At 38.3% G+C, this 16,886-nt stretch overlaps 1 protein-coding gene across 1 annotated transcript in view; it reads left to right on the top strand.

Moving 5' to 3' along the window:
• THSD7B (thrombospondin type 1 domain containing 7B) overlaps positions 1 to 16,886 on the top strand; it is a 496,878-nt gene that overhangs the window by 49,675 nt on the left and 430,317 nt on the right. The gene's annotated exons all lie outside the window — the stretch shown is intronic.

The following is a 16,886-nucleotide window of genomic DNA, read 5'->3' as shown; positions in this document are numbered from 1 at the left end:
GACAACATGAATGTTGGTAAATGTCATGAACTTAGTAAGCAAATGGCCAAAGTTTGGAAAACAAATTAAGTTGTAAGTTGAGTTGGAAGATCCAAGATATGGAAACACACAGAGAGGTTAAATTTTGACCAAAGTGATGAGATGAGGCCCAGCTGAAAGTGAGGTTCTTCTTCCACTCAGGAGAAAGCATCAGGCGAGGGATGTTAGAATTTTTTATTTTTTCTGAGACAGAGTCTCGCTCTGTTGCCCAGGCTGGAGCGTAGTGGTGTGATCTCAGCTCACTGCAATCTCTGCCTCCTGGGCTCAAGTGATCCTCCTGCCTCAGCCTCCTGAGTAACTGGGATCACAGGTGTGAATCACCAAGCCTGGCTAATTTTTGTATTTTTTTGTAGAGATGAGGTTTCCCCATGTTGCCCAGGCTAGTCTCGAACTCCTGAGCTCAGACAATCTGCACAGCTTGGCCTCCAAGGCTGGGATTACAGGTATGAGCCACTGCGTTTAGCAGACATCAGAATTTGGTTTGATATTATTGGAACATGAAGAAAGTGTTCATTTGCCCCATTCTTCTTAGAGTTTATTCAGTCAGGTATTACATAAAGGAGTCCTTACATTCTGGGGATTTGAGAGGCCTGGAAGGTATCCTTTGATATTGTTAAATGCCCACTACATGCACACATTTTATGAAGTGGAGAATATTCTGCTTCTTCAATTTGGTATCCTGCTTTAGGAGTATATTGTTTAATGCTATTTTAAGGATTTTTTATATTTTTGAAACTATGATTTTAATAGCTGCACAGGGTTCAATTGCATGAATGAGACAGGTTATTTACTCAAATTCTCTATTCTTAAAGTTTCTGAGTTTTTGTTTTATTTGCTATTATGAATAACACTGAGACAAACAAACTTTATTCTTGGTTACATTTCTGGTAATTTCTTTAGGATAGATTTTTACACAGGATTTCTTGAGTTAAAGAGTATACATATTTATAAGAAAATATGTAATGCCAATGGTCCTCCATAAAGGCTGCACACATTTGCATCTTCACTGGGAATGCACTTGAATGCCCTGTTTATTTGTTTGTTTTTATATCTATATCCTTATGGCTAAAGGTTTTATAATCTTTTGAATATTATACACGAAGATTTAATTATCTGTTTGCATGGTGAATAAGAATCTTTATCCCATTGTTTTCTATGGGGTATTGCTGGTGTGTTAAGAAAACAGTCATTTTTGGTAAATTTTATATACGGACATATTGCTGAACTTTCTTATTGATTCTAAAAGTATTGCAGTTGATTCTCTTCATTTGCATTTAGGCAACAGAGAGGTTAGAGTAGATTCTAGGAGTGAAGATCTTCAGCTTGCCTCAATGTAGGGAAGCCTCTATTGTTGGCCCATTCTTACCTGAGCCGGAAAACAATGCTAGCAGTAACATGCTGACAGGATGTAATTTACATGAATAAAACTGCGTTAATCTACCAGTTTGACTGCTTCCCTTTAAGAGTAGAACTTATAGAAATATTACAGTTTTGTTTGCTGTTACTTGTCAAATTTGTTTAAAAAAATAAGAGAATATGATTTTTCTTAGAAAAGAAAACTGAATTATGTTCAGCATTATGAAGAACCTGGAATGGGTTAGGAATTGACTATAGTCCCTTGCTTCTTTTAGCTTAAAACAGAATTTATGCTTTAATTTAGTTCTTCAGCTTCTATGTGAAATTGTTTAACACGAGTGTTAAGGCCAATGGTATAATAAAATGCCACTGATTCCTCATTTCTAATTTTTTTTTCATTTAGCAATGTCCATTGGCTTTCAAGTAAGTTGATTTTTAGGGGACTGGATTTGGCGGCTTATAGCTCTAATAAAATTATGCTGTTATAAAGGAGAATTGTCATTTTAGGTGCTATCAGACTTTTATGTTCTCAATATCCTGACATCTCAGTGGAGAATTAGGTATTTATGCTCTGGTGAAAGCAGATTTAATGAACATGAAAACCACTGCCTTTACTCTTTCAAAGTGTTCTCCACATTTGTCATGTAAAACCCACTGAGCGACTCTGTGCTTAATACTTTGTTTTGATTATTTCATCTCAATCCTCCATGTCAACAGTGGGAACAAAAGGATCCAAGCTAGCGTCCTTGAAAAAATATATAATAGGCAAAAAAAAAAAAAAAAAAAAAAAAAACAAAAAAACAGCCCTCAGTCAAATGATCATTTATCAGGGTCTTTAAAAGTCAAGATCATTATTATTTCTTTATGGAGACAAAGTATAATTATGTAAACGCACTAATAGTGCACATCTGTTGTTTTTTTCCTGCTCATTACATCTTCCTTTCTTTAGAATTGGGACCTTTGGAGAATTGCCCCCCATCCCTGACTCTATTAGTGTGTCCTGGGGTGGGATTGGGTTTGTCCAGGTGGATTTGTTACCCAGACTTTATCAATCCAAACACCCTCCTCCTTCTTTTTCCCTCAGTCCTTATCCCTTAGGGATTTACTCAGGAATAAGACTGGAGCCAGGTAATGTCCAGAACCTTGTTCTCTGGACTTGTCCTCAATATACTGGGGAAAAGGCACTCACTCTCCCTGGGAAGACTAAATGAGTACCATGAAACATGGAACTTGAGATGGCCATCTGAGCCACCATGTGGAGGAAGGAATTGGGGGCAAGAGCTAGAGAGGCTCCTGAGGACCTTGCTTATGCCCCCCTAGTCCAGCTGAGGCTGAAATGAGCTCTGCTATTGATGTCAAAATTATATTGGCCAATGCATTTCCTCCACCTCCCTTCTTTCTTCATTTTAGAAGTGTAGGGAGTTTTCTTCTAAGGAAAGAATCCCAAGAAGTCTGCTACTCTCCTCTTTGCTTAGATCACTCTGCTTTTCAGCTAAATTGGCTCTTTGGTATTTCTTAAACATACTAGGCACCTCAGGCCATTTGCATTTGCTAGGCCTTCTGTCTGGAAAGCTCTCCCCTTCCCCACTGTTCTGGTCCTCACCTCTTCAAGTCTTTGCTCTATTTCCTCCTCAAGCAGGCCTTCCCTGACCACCCTACTTAAAATAGAAGCACACACAACCCTCCATAAACTCTCTTCAACTGTCTTCTGGCGTACTAAATACCTTATTATTTGTTTACGGCCAATATTTCTCCACCTTTTCTGGATCCTAGAAGGAAGACATTTTTGTTTCTTATTTTCTGTGATATCCTTAGCACCTCAAATGGTGCTGGATAGGGTGGATGCTCAATTAGTGTTGGTTGAACTACAAATAAAAATGGTAGCTAATTCCTCCAGAGATTACTTGCTAATTCTAAGTGGAAAATAATAACTTACACAGTGGAATAACCTGGAGAATATCCTGAACCTAGTGATCGTATTCAGCATCCCCAAGAGTGAAACAAAGCCACATCACCTGCCTCCTGATGCAAGGCACTGAGGACATAGCATCACTTCTGTGTTATTTTGCCACAAATGCAAGGAAACATAAGAAAACATCAGATAAATTCAACATGAGGTTTAGTCAACAAAATAACTGGTTTGTATCCTTCAAGAACACTGATACTACAAATGAAAAGGAAAGGCTGAGGAAGTTTCTGGACTAAAGGGAACAAAAGAGTGAGAAAACAAATGAAATGTATGGTTCTAGATTAGAAAACAATGCTATGAAGATCATTAGTAGGATAACTGGAAGACTTAGAATATAACAACATATCAATGTCACATTCCTGAGTTTAATAATTATACTATGATTACATAAGGTAATTTCCTTGTTCTTCCAAATACACATGAAGTATTTGAAAGTAAAACATTATAATGTTGCAACTTTCAAAAATTTCAGCACTAAATATACTAATATCTGTATCTATTTGAGAGAGAGACAGAGAGAGAAAGAACCAAAAAGCAAATGCTATAAAATTTTACCAATTAGAGAATTTAGGTGAAGGGTAAATGAGAATCCATTGCATTAAAAAACAAACTTACAGATAATTGCAAGAATAATATTAGGTAGAACCATATAAAATGACTAATATTTGGACTTTTTGATGTATAAAAATGACAATCTCATTGAATATTCTTGCAACCTTTCTGTGAGTTTGATGTTTTTAATGAAAATTAGAAAAAAAGAAAACAGGGCCGGGCGCGGTGGCTCAAGCCTGTAATCCCAGCACTTTGGGAGGCCGAGACGGGCGGATCACGAGGTCAGGAGATCGAGACCATCCTGGCTAACACGGTGAAACCCCGTCTCTACTAAAAAATACAAAAAACTAGCCGGGCGATGTGGTGGCGCCTGTAGTCCCAGCTACTCGGGAGGCTGAGGCAGGAGAATGGCGGGAACCCGGGAGGCGGAGCTTGCAGTGAGCTGAGATCCGGCCACTGCACTCCAGCCTGGGCGACAGAGCGAGACTCCGTCTCAAAAAAAAAAAAAAAGAAAAAAAAAAAAAAAAGAAAACAAATGTGGTAGGTATGACTGGCCAGTCTTTACAGAGTCATGTATTTACATGGACTATTTTTTTTCCCAGTAATTTATATCAGCTCGACTTGTTAAGCTTCCATATCCAATGTACTTGCTGAGGGAAAGAAGGAAAGAAAATGTAAAGTTGCCAATTAGTGGCTTCTCAGTCCCTCCTGATAATTTTGTCATACTTGATATTCATTTATAATTAGTTTGAAACTGGAAACTCCATCCTGTGTGATAGTTCAGAACTCCCTGGGCCTGACTCCTCTGGAGTGTGTCTGCAGGGAATGGCTAGCATGAACTGCTTTCTCCCCCTTCCGTCTGTCTCTTCCCTGCTCCAGTTTCCTAAACAACTGTTGGCTGGGTTGGAATAGAGCATGGTAGTAGCTGATGGGGTGAAGAAAAAGTCCTTTTTTGTGATTGACAAGCACAGCAGCTGGACTTGGTGGAGCAGGCCCCTTTCTTGGATATCACTTGTTTATCTGGCTGGTGCTGGAGTAAGATGACCATGAGCTCTGCAAAGTCTCCTTCCTCAATTTGGCTGGTGTTCACTGTGAGCTTCTCCTGCCTTGGAATTCTTAGTATAGGCAATGTCTGTGCTCTGTTCCAGCTCCAAACTCAGTGGCTTCTATGGGAGCTTTCACATCATTTTAAAACCTTCTACCAGTGATGCATGCTGCAGCTCAACATTCACTGTGGATCTCCTTGCTCTGTTGCAAACTTTAGAAAGGCTGCCCTTGCAGTATGCATAGGACCTAGTAAGACTTCAATAAATGTATGCTGTCTACAGAGAACACAACAAATTACATCAGGACGTGAATAACTAGGAACATAATAAGATAGCGGGGCTCCTGGATCATGGCTCAAGGATCACCACCCTTATTTCAAGCCCCTCTGAAGAGGGAGAGTGAACCATATTCACACTAGAAAGGACGAAGTAACTAGGGCATATTTGGAGAACAATTTGGGAGTTATAAAGAGGAAGTTCAGTCTTCTTGCCTTTTACGTTCTCTGAATGATGTAGAGACTAGTGCTTTTGGTCTCTTGGTGAATTGATTGCTCAGAGTTACAGGGACTATGGCTCTGAGACCCCACCCAGACCGGCCTCCACCTTACCCACTGTAGATGATTTAATTTCAGCAAAGAATCATTTCAGCTGTTTGTGTATTGACATACAAAAGCCAAGGGGCATCTTTTCCTTCTAGACGTTATTGTGGTTCTGTTTTGAGACTGACTCCTGCTGCTGCTGGTGTTGTGATCACCTTGGCAACAACTAATTGTCCTCTGAAGGAGAAATCACTGTCAAGCACCTTAAACACTTAGAACTTAGGGTCATTTAGTCCTTAGATTAACAGAGCAGACTTCTGAAACAGGCATTATTTCCCCCATTTTACAGATGAAGAAAGGAGACTTAGGTCATTCAGCTATTACATTATACAGCAGGGTTTTGACTCTTTCTATAAATAATTCCAAAATTTTGCTTTTATGCCCTGTTTAAAATATGCATAAGTTAATCTAATAAAATGAGGAAGGAAGTGTCCCATGGAAGGAGCTAGTGGAAGATGGCCTAGGGCACACGCTTTCCTTTGCCTAGCGTCACCACGGAGCATGTTTGAAAGGGAGAGTCCTACCTGCAGTCATCTTGACTCTGTGAATGGAGCAGAGAATCTAGTATTTTTAAAAACTCCCCAGGATAATTCTGATATCCTAACTTCCCTAGAAAGTAGACTAGATTTAGCCCCATACATTAATGGAATTGTTTATTCTAAGTAAATGTGTGATTCTAATTTATTTTGGGGCGTACTGATGGGGAGCTTTCCTTGAAGAAGTTTGGGGTTTAATTACAAGACAATATTATCAATAAGCACCTGTTTTATACTTCTTTCATGACTCAAGTAATATCTAGAACAATGATAGGCATAGCACAGGCTTTCTGGTTAGTTGGCTGGCTATTTAATGTGGAAGAGATGTGTGTCATTGGAGGATGAGCATTATCTTGTAGGATATCCTTGTATAAGGAGATTTCTCAAAGATAAAGGCAAAGAGATAATGAATAACCAAGGAGAATGGAGCTCTTAGTACTAACGTCCAGAAATTCCTCAACTATTCTATGATGTGGGCCATTAAAGTTCTGATTTGAAGACATCCAGCTGCTAAAGAACAGTTTAGTACTTCATCTCTCAATGTCAGTTTCATTTTGTTTTCTCTTGTGACAGACGGTACTTGCTTTGGTTAGCAGAAAGCAGATGATGCTTGTTTTTATAGACATTTTGACGACGCAAGACGGCCTCCTTAACATGATCGGTTAACCTTTTCTCCCCATGTCTCTCTTTTTGCTTCATGAGGTATTTCTGTGTCTTTTGCTAGTAATACCCTTTAACTTTGTTTTTCATTGTTTAAACTTCTATCTCTATACATTTACTTCTTTATATTTAAAACTTTTACTTTTCATGATATTCCCATTTGCTCTGAATTCTGCAGAAATATCTCATTTTAGCCAATTTATTACTTGGGCAGCACTTTCTTTTCTAAAGTTCATTTTCATTATCTTCCTGATTTTTCTTCTCATTTTCTTGGGACTTAGATTGTATTATCGTGTAGTTGCTTGTAACAGTATATACCAAAGAAATTTCTCTGTCATTCTTAACTAAATTAACAAAAAAGGTCTGGATAAGTGTCTTCCTTTGAACTGTCCCTGTTGGTATTAGGAAATTGATCAGGATGTAGCAAAGATAGATATGGTGAGCTGTGGTCCATGGACTGGATTCCTACCCTGAGCATTTGATCATAATTGATGAAAATAATTACTAATATGTGTTGAGTATCTGCTGTGGCTCAGAATTGTACTAAACCTTTTGCATCCATTATCTCCTTATTAGTCCTCACAACAATGTGCTAAGCTCAATATTCATTTATCACCATTTTACACCAGGAAACTGAAGTACAAAAAAGAAACTTTTCCAAAGGTACAAAAGCAGTACATGGTGTAGCCAAGATTTGAATGTAGATAGTTGCTTTAGACTTATGCTTTGTCAGTTCTCTGCTTTTAAAAACATTTTCTAAATATTATTTTTGAAATTTGTACTCATTCATTACATATATAAAAATATATTATTATATAAAGAACTCTTTAGTACTTTGTACTAAGTACTTATATGTGATTTTTATAAGTACATATATATGAACTTTGTACTGTGTGTGTGTGTGTGTATGTATATGTATGTGTGTGTGTATATATATATATTGTTTAAACTTGTATATATATACAATATATATTGTGTATATATATATATATATATATATATACACACACACAAATATGCTCCCTTTGATTATTTAATATTATCTGAGGTTATGGTCTTTTTTTGTAATATGTTAGCTAGGAAGCTCAGTTTTGGACCCATCTAATATCTAAACCCCAAAGTTATCTTTTTAAAGGGCTGTTCCTGGAATGTTGACAAGTCATTTTGTGTGGCTGAGCTTCAGTATTTTGAGTGTACCAAATATAATCAGTGTTTGACTGATTAAATATGTTACTTGCAAAATATTTTATTAGGTTTGCAAACTCTAATACATGGCCTGCTGTCCTGTTTCTGATAGCTAAGGGTGGATGTGGAAACTTTTAATACATGGAGTGTCTTCTCTTTGCTGATAGATGTTTCTGTAAAAAATGGATAAGGTGATGAGATCAGAATCAACTGTGTTTCTTGTGCAGAACTAGTGCTCCAGATGCATGCTAACTCCCTAGCTATGCATCTCATTAACTTGCCTAGCAGTTGGAGATCTGCATACTGACTTTGAGAATATTTCATTACTGTATTTTTTTAAGGGAGGCTTTACATTTGCCGAAGAACTGACAAGATATGTCTCTATAACTCAACTAGTTTTGTATTATGATCAATATGAAAGATTGCCTCTGATTACCTGGGGATGCCATGAAACTGTTAAGATATATTAGGTTTCTGGTTTATTTTCTAATTGACTGACTCCTGTCAAATTTAGTAAAAGGAGGTGCATTGAAGAAAATTTTAAAATGTGATTTCTTTTTACTATTTTCCTTTAAGAATCTTTGTTTAATATTTGTCTTTTAATGTTTGCAACAATTTAAGAGAAAAATGAAAAGAAAATTGTCCTTATTTTACAGTTGACAAAATAGAAAGGGAAACAAGATAGTCTTTTATTGCTGCTATAACAAATTACCACAAATTTAATGGCTTAAAACAAATTTACTATCTTATAGGTCTGCAGATTAAAAGTCCAGCATGGGTCTCACTCACTGGATTAAAGTCAAGGTATTGGCAGGACACCTGTGTTCCTTTCTGGAGCTTTCAAGGAGCTCTGAAGGCTGTACTGATGACCCTTTTGGTACTCTAGGGACAGCTTGCGTTCCTTGGCTCATGGTCTCTTCCTCACCTTCAGAGCCTACAGCAACAGTCCAGTCCCTCCTATGCTTCCAGGTTTTCTTCTTTCCTCTCATCTTTTTAATCTTTTTAACTTAGCCAGGGGAGATTCCTCTCTTTCTTTTCTTTTTTTTTTTTAGACAGAGTCTCGCTCTGTCGCCCAGGCTGGAGTGCAGTGGTGAAATCTCCGCTTACTGCAACCACCTCCCGGGTTCACGCCATTCTCCTGCCTCAGTGTCCCAAGGCCCTGGGACTACAGGTGCTCACCATCATGCCTGGCTATTTTTTTTTTTTGTAGAGCCAGGGTTTCACCATGTCGGCCAGACTGGTCTCGAACTCCTGACCTCAAATGATCCACACACCTTGGCCTCCCAAAGTGCTGGGATTTCAGGTGTGAGCCGTCACGTCTGGCTAGATTCTTCTAAGTACTCATATGACTAGATTGGGCCCACCTTAATGATTATTAAATCAAAATCATCTCTCCATCTCCAAGTCCTTTTCCTTTGCAGCACCTGCAGTGTCCTTTTTGCAATGTAAGATAACATATTCACAGGTTCTGGGAATTCGGGTGTAGGCTTCTTATGGGGGGGTGCATTATTGTGCTTATCACAGATTCCCCAATCTCATGACAGATTGAAAAAGGACTCATTATGCATAAATTAGTTTCATCCTTTTAGCTATGAAATTACATACTCTGAAGTGGACCTTCCAAAGTATAAAATAGCTTATAATGATTGAATTGGACTCTAATGACATAAATTTCAGGAAATGGCAGATATGAAATAAGGAGTCTCTGTTTAATAAGAAACCAGGTTCCCAGAATTAGCATTGAGAGGATTTATTATCATCTGCAGTTTTTATCTGTTTTGTACATTTGTACAAATAAACTGTAAGCAAATAAACTGTAAGCACCTTGAAGGAGGTAAATCGGATCATCCTCTTTTCCCTGAAGGATGCTGCTCCGTGCTGAGCCTCTGATTTCTTGTTCATTTGTTGATTGTTGTTACAGAGCTCTTTGATTACTAAGTAACTACAACAGGACTGGCCCAAGGAACACTGGGAAAAGGATCAGACTGGGTTTTCTGGCTTCAGGCTCTTTTTTCTCTCTCCTTCTCCAAGTCACATTGTCCCATCTCTCCTCCTCTGGAAGCCATGGGGAGCCTCTTGTCCTTGCAAGAGCTAAAGTTAAATTCTTCATTCACGATGCTTGGCAAAATGTGCTTTTTTGCATTCTAATAATCATTAAAACCACCAAAAAGAGAGGCAATGGAATTTCAGATGCAGTAAGAAAATAAAAGGAATTTCTTCACAATAAGAGCTTCCCCGTTGTACCCAAATCACAATCTGCTACTCTTCCCAACACTAGAAGATGTCTCCATCTCTATGTGATCAGTGATGGAGAAGGAGTGATCTGACATGGTTTAGCAATAGCATTGAGCATAATAATCTCTATGTCTGGGTAGACTTAGGGATTAGCTGGTTAGTTTATATACTTATATCTCCATCTCTTTGAGACAGAGTTTCTGACTTCTCTTACCTAAGAGTGCAGTGCTGATAAATAGAAACCTAGGATTAGAAAACCAGAACAAACACCGGAAAAGAAAACATGCTACAGATTAACATAGTTACTATAGTTTCTGTGATTAGTGGTCAGATTTGACCTGATGGTAACCATAGCAAAAAGACAATCATGAAAATCATTGGTTTCTCTGGCAGTGTTAGGTCAACTCCAGACCCTTGCAGGATTTCTGACCCAGTTTTTCTGGGGATCTTTCATTGACTTGGAGTACGCAGCGTAATATAGAGTAGTACATGCAATATCCACAATACTTAGAAAACTCACATTTGTGGTTTTCTCCTGTCCAGACCTATTTGGATCAGTATCTGAAAGGATGAATAGCTGGTCCTGAGCTATTAGGACATACAGAAAACAAGAAGTTTGTATGGCCTTAAGCATCAAGGAGAAAAAAATTTAAGTTTAGTTTTCTAGGCCAGGGCAACAATTTATCTATACACCAGAGGATGAAAGCAGTGTCTTATTTGAGGAAAGAATAGCCCAGTATCTCTCAGATGGCCTGCCTCTGCTGCCACAGTGTTGCTGCAGTTTAGTGGAGGTTGAAAATGGGGTGATGAGGGCCAGAAAGAACCTCCCAGCTTCAGACACTGGATTGAAAACCAAGGCAGAAGCTCTTCAGTGGTTTGGGTGTATCCTCGTGGTCAACTTTCTTTAGAGGAAGATACAGGTAAATTTCTTGAGTTGATGCTTACAAAGATGTAGCCATTGGTTATCAGTAGAAAGGTATGAGATATTTAGAGAGTTACACTGAAAGGAGAGTGAGAGGAAGATACAGGTAAATTTCTTGAGTTGATGCTTACAAAGATGTAGCCATTGGTTATCAGTAGAAAGGTATGAGATATTTAGAGAGTTACACTGAAAGGAGAGTGAGAGAGAGAGAGAGAGAGAGAGAGAGATTGAGAGAGACAGAGAGAGAGAAATATTAAGGAGGATAAAAGAAGCAACATATTTTGTGCTTTGAACCATTTCAGACTATAAAAATTGAATTTAGCCTATTTGTTACCTACTTGATCATTTAGGGACAATTTCTAATAAGTGATTTGAGGGGTGTGTGTGTGTGTGTGTGTGTGTGTGTGTGTCTTGTTTGTGTCTTTATATCAGCATGGGATATAACCTGTGGGCTCCTGTGTTGATAACATAGGAGCCATGAAGATGCTGACAGGTGAGTGAAGACTGGGGTACACTTTACTCTTAATTTTTGATCTCCAGTCCTTCATTCCACTCTTATCTGTCACCTGACCCCACATGGCACCTGAAATTACTGTCTTGAATAATCTTCATGTTTCTAAACTCAAAAGCACCATCTTAACCTCTCCAGAGCATTTCATCATCCTCTCTCTGAGTAGCCTTTTCTATGTTTCTTTCTTAGTTAATGGCACTATCATTCCTTCTGTTATGCAAATCAGAAACCCAGGAACTATCATTGACAACTATCTCTTTTCTACACCCATATCCATTACATCCGCAAATCTGGTCATCTTGACTCCCTCCCCACAGCCACCATCCTAGTCCAACATGTCATCATTTCTTATCTGGTCTGTGAAGTAGTTTCTTAAATATCTCCCCATATCTGCTCCTGTCTTGCTCTATTCCCTTCCCCAGACAGTTATAAGATATGTTCATCTGGCAATAATATTGTTTCAAGATGAAATTTGCTACTATGGCCTACAAGGCCTGGTATGCCTGGTCTTGCTTTCCTCTTAAGCATCATCTTGTGCTCCTTGCTTTTTGCATTCTTGCCACATGTTCTTCTTTCAGTTCCTCAGACCTGCCAAGCACATAATTGGCACAGGGCCTTTGCACATCCTACATATTCAGACTGCAATATTCTTGCCTGGTTTGTTTCACCTGGCTGGTGCTGTTTTGTTTTTAGATTTTAGTATGAGGGTTACTTCTTCAGAGAAGCTCCCTCTGAGCTCTCTTACTAGGTTTTCTCCTTTTATCTCTCACATAGCAGCATGGTCTTCTCCTGTCAATGCCTGTCTTCTGCTAAGCTGTAAGCTTCATGAGAGCAAGAATTATGTTTGTTTTTGCACCTGACACAGAGCATGCACTCAGTAACTAGTTGCTGAATTAGCAAAATCCTATTTCTTCCATGAACTCTTTGTTAGTTATTTACATCTGCACAAAACTGTCCCTTTCCAAGGCCACTCTATTACGTATGAGTCTTCCTTTGTTCTCTTTCTTATTGTATTTTTGAGGTTTCTTCTAACTACATGGTAAGTTCTATAAGGAAAGATTGTAATTTCTATGAAGAGAAGGAGCATATCTAATTCTTTTAAAAAAGAAAGTCCTCCAGAGTGCCAAGAATGCTCTTGAGCACATAGTAGGTTTTGAAGCACGACTTGAAGATCAGTATACCTTTGTTCCTATATATGTGGAAGTTCAGCCACAATATTTTTCATATAGCACCTCTTTTCTTGGCTTTCTCCTCCAGCCACCTCAGATACGGGACAGGTTGGGGGTAGATGAGACGTGGGAGTAGAAACATTGGTTTGCATCCTCTTCTCTGTGGGAGCTTTCTGGAACCTTGGAGAGGACAGGCTTAAACTCTTCACCTTTCAGATGAGGAAGCTGAGACCCAGATGGGAGACACTCTTGCATTGCATGGGGCAGGTGTGCAGTAAATTGTACCAGGTTGTGTAACTAATTAGAAGAAAATCTGTGGCCATAACTTGGGTCCCCTGACTCCAGGCCCATTGTTCTTTGCTAGGTTGTCTCATTTAAATTTGGAGAAGAAAGATTAAGCACTCATTAATAAGAGGAGGAGCACATACTGGGAATCAAAATTAATAGGGACAGGGAAAGCCATGAAGATCCTGAGGGAAAATATAGGTCTGTGGGTGAAGCCAGGTAGAGCAGGCATGGGTTATATATTTGGCTAAAATCATTGTCTAGAATTTATTTTTCTTTGAAGCATATGCATTCCATCTATTTTCCTTATGCCTTACTATTTTAATCTTTATTTATAGAATAATTATACATTAAAACATGCCTTTAAAAATATCCTTTCCCCTCTTGCCTCTTTTTGTCTTTTTTGTATTTTTATTATGCAAGCTCTAAGTTGTGGCCCCACTGGGTATTATAGTCTATAACTGTGAATGCAGTGTGTGTGGCTTAGTTTATGATCAGACACAAATCTGGTTGTGTTGTTTTCCCAGCCCATCTATGCCTTTCCTTTTCCTGGGTACCAGATGTCATTTTCTTTGTGTGCCTTTGCGCGCACACACACACACATACCTGAGTGTGCATAAACAAAGATTAAATTGAAGTGAAATACGGTGACATATGGTACCTGAAAAACCAGAGTCTCAATAGCAGATCCGTAATCAAGGGTGCAGATGTTTGGCATTTGACAAATGAAATTTTTTATGTAAAACTGTTTTAGTACATTAAGTCAAAAGATGGAAAATTAGCTGCATACCATAATGAACATTTTCTTCCATTGAAAAGGAATAAAATGAGAAAATTAACCAAACAAATAAGTTAGGCCCCCAGTGATCCTCTGAATATGTTTTTCCAAGTACTCGGATTTCATTTTTATTGCCTCTTGGGGGTTCTTTTCTTCTGCCTTCATTATTCAGCTTACTACACAGGTAGTGTGTTAAGATATTCTAAGTTTTGTTAACCTTAAAGTATTTGGAAATAGATTTTCATGAGGATACTGTAATTTTTTCTTTCTCCAATGTTGAATTTTATTGTAAAGGTATTTTTTTCTTCTCTCTATCCTTTCAGACTTTTGTTTCCCATTTTATCTTAGTTTCTAAAACTTCTTGTCTCTTCTAAACACCTTTACTTAGCTATTTCAAATGGATACCAGCCTATTTTTCAAATGTTTCATTGTCCGTATCATTGTCATTAAATTCACTTCCGTATACAACTTGGCATTTAGTTATGCCCTGTCCAGAATTGCTTTTGGCTTAATGCATGCTATTATTTTACTCCACCTTGATTGTAAATTCCTTAAAATTAGGAGTTTGATCTTGGGGTAAGTGATCCATAAATCCCCCTTGATTCCTTTTGGATTGTTTTTAGAAAAGGAAGCAGTCACACTGCTTAGCAGAAAATGACATATGTGGATCAATTATAAATACATAAAATGATAATCAACTGGTAATTGCTGTCAATAAAATGATTTGGCATTTCTTCTCAATCTTTTGGAACTGCGCCACCTGTTTCCTAGTTTGCCTTATTTGTTTGGTGGTCTGGAGTTCTCGGCCTGTAGAATCCTTTTTTTTTTTTTTTTTTTTTTTTTTTTTAGCCATATTCAATTTTCCAATGGGATTTTCATCCTCTTTTCATCAGAAACAACTCAAAATGATATTGCCTAACAGTATTTTTACATTAAAGAGAAATACGGATCTCAGTTAAAGATTAAAAATAACATACATATTTGTACTTAATATTTGTATAATATTCTCCTTCATCTCTTTATTTGACCCTTATAACATAATCCTATAAGTAGGCAGGCATTTATAGTCTCAGTTTATGAGCGAGGAAACAGATACATGATCAGGCAAAGTCCGTATAGCTGTTGAACAGCAGAGCTTGAGTTCCAACCTAATCATCTGGCTTCAGATTTTTTGGGCCTCCCAGAGGCATTGTGTCTTTGGTAGAATAGCTAACCTTTAAGTACACACTATTGTGTTTGATGCACTGTGTAAAGAGATATTCTCCAAAATACACGACAAAGCCATTTCTCTATGGCAAAGACATAGCTGTTATAATATTTTGCCTAGTGACATAGACTTGTGCAGAAAGACATGGACATCAATTGTTGGTGGATTTACCAAAGGCTGGTGTCCCAAAATAAAAATGCCCAGTGTTAGAGATGAATGGTTTTAAGTGCTTTAGAAAGAAACACAAGGCCCTACCAAATATCATCCTTTGAGGATATACTCCTTGGTCTTGGCAAATGAACCTAGGTAGACAATCTTCCTTTTCTTTCGTAGCCTACTTATGTAAGGCTTATCCTTCCTTTAAGCCCAGCACAGTCCTTCAGTATGGGCTTTTCTATGTTGCTCAGGACACTGAGGTATCTTGCTTTTAGGAAACTCTGTAATAATTGTCTGTCCTGCTCATTTAGCACCTAGCAAATGTGTTAACTTAATTTCATTATAAATGTTCTGCTTCCTCAACTGGATTTAAAGGCTATGCTTATACATTTTGTATTACCAATTTGACCATAGTACCTTAGACACAGTAGGCTGTAATAAGTACTGGTTGAGATGTTTATTAGGGCTTTCCAGCAATAAGAGAACCAATAGGATATATACACATATACATATATATATATCTCACAATTATGGAGGATGAGAAGTCCCATGATATGCCATCTGTAAGCTGGAGAGTGGAGAAAGCTGGTGGTGTAGTTCCAACTGAGTTTGAAGACCTGAGAACCAGGGGAGTGGATGGTGTTAAGTTTCAGTCTGAGGACAGGAGAAGACTGATGTCCAAGCTCGTGCATTCAGTCAGAAGGGACAAATTCCTTCTTCTGCCTTTTGTTCTATTTAAGACCTCAATGGTTAGGTTGATGCCCACCCACATTGCAGAAGCCAATCTACTTTACTAAATTAACTGATGTAAATGCTAATCTTATGCAGACACACTCAGAAATCATGTCTACACTGGGCACCCCATCTCCCAGTGAAATTGACACGTAAAATTAATCATCACAACATGGACCTGTCCCCAATGGTCCTAATCACTTTGCCACTGGCTATCCCAGTCTCCAGGCATTCATACAACTTAAAATAATACAGAGATCATTTGTTTTGCATATAGCCTATAACAAGAACTATGCTGATGCAGATGGTGTCAATATCCCCATTTTATAGTTAAGACACTGAATCTCAGAAAGTAAAGTAACTTGCCTAAAGTTACCAAGTAGGTAGCCGACTTGGGATGCATTCTTTCTTCTACCACTCTTGAAGGTTGGCCAGTATTTATCCTCTAGATATACTTTATCTCACTCTTATGTTTGCTTTTCACCTGAGAATATTGGTAGCTAGACAACAATTTGTGGATTTTCCAGATAAAACCATCACTCTTCTACTGATCTCTTAATAATAGACTTTGTTTGTGTTGGGTGATTATCATACTGGTAGAAATTCATACTCTAGTCAGTTTGAAAGGAGAGGGCAAATGGCCGGGCACAGTGGCTCGCGTCTGTAATCCCAGCACTTTGGATCATCAGGTCAGGAGATCGAGACCATCCTGGCTAACATGGTGAAACCGCATCTCTACTAAAAAATACAAAAAGTTAGCTGGGCGTGGTGGTGGGTGCCTGTAGTTCCAGCTACTTGGGAGGTTGAGGCAGGAGAATGGTGTGAACCCAGGAGGCGGAGCTTGCAGTGAGTCAGAATTGTGCCACTGCACTCCAGCCTGGGCAATCCAGCATGGACAATAGAGCAAGACTGTCTCAAAAAAACACAAAAAAACAAAAACAAAAATAAA

The sequence above is a fragment of the Rhinopithecus roxellana genome, chromosome 14 (genome assembly GCF_007565055.1).
Source record: "Rhinopithecus roxellana isolate Shanxi Qingling chromosome 14, ASM756505v1, whole genome shotgun sequence".
Lineage (NCBI taxonomy): Eukaryota > Metazoa > Chordata > Mammalia > Primates > Cercopithecidae > Rhinopithecus > Rhinopithecus roxellana.
This window is presented reverse-complemented; position numbering and strand designations above follow the sequence as displayed.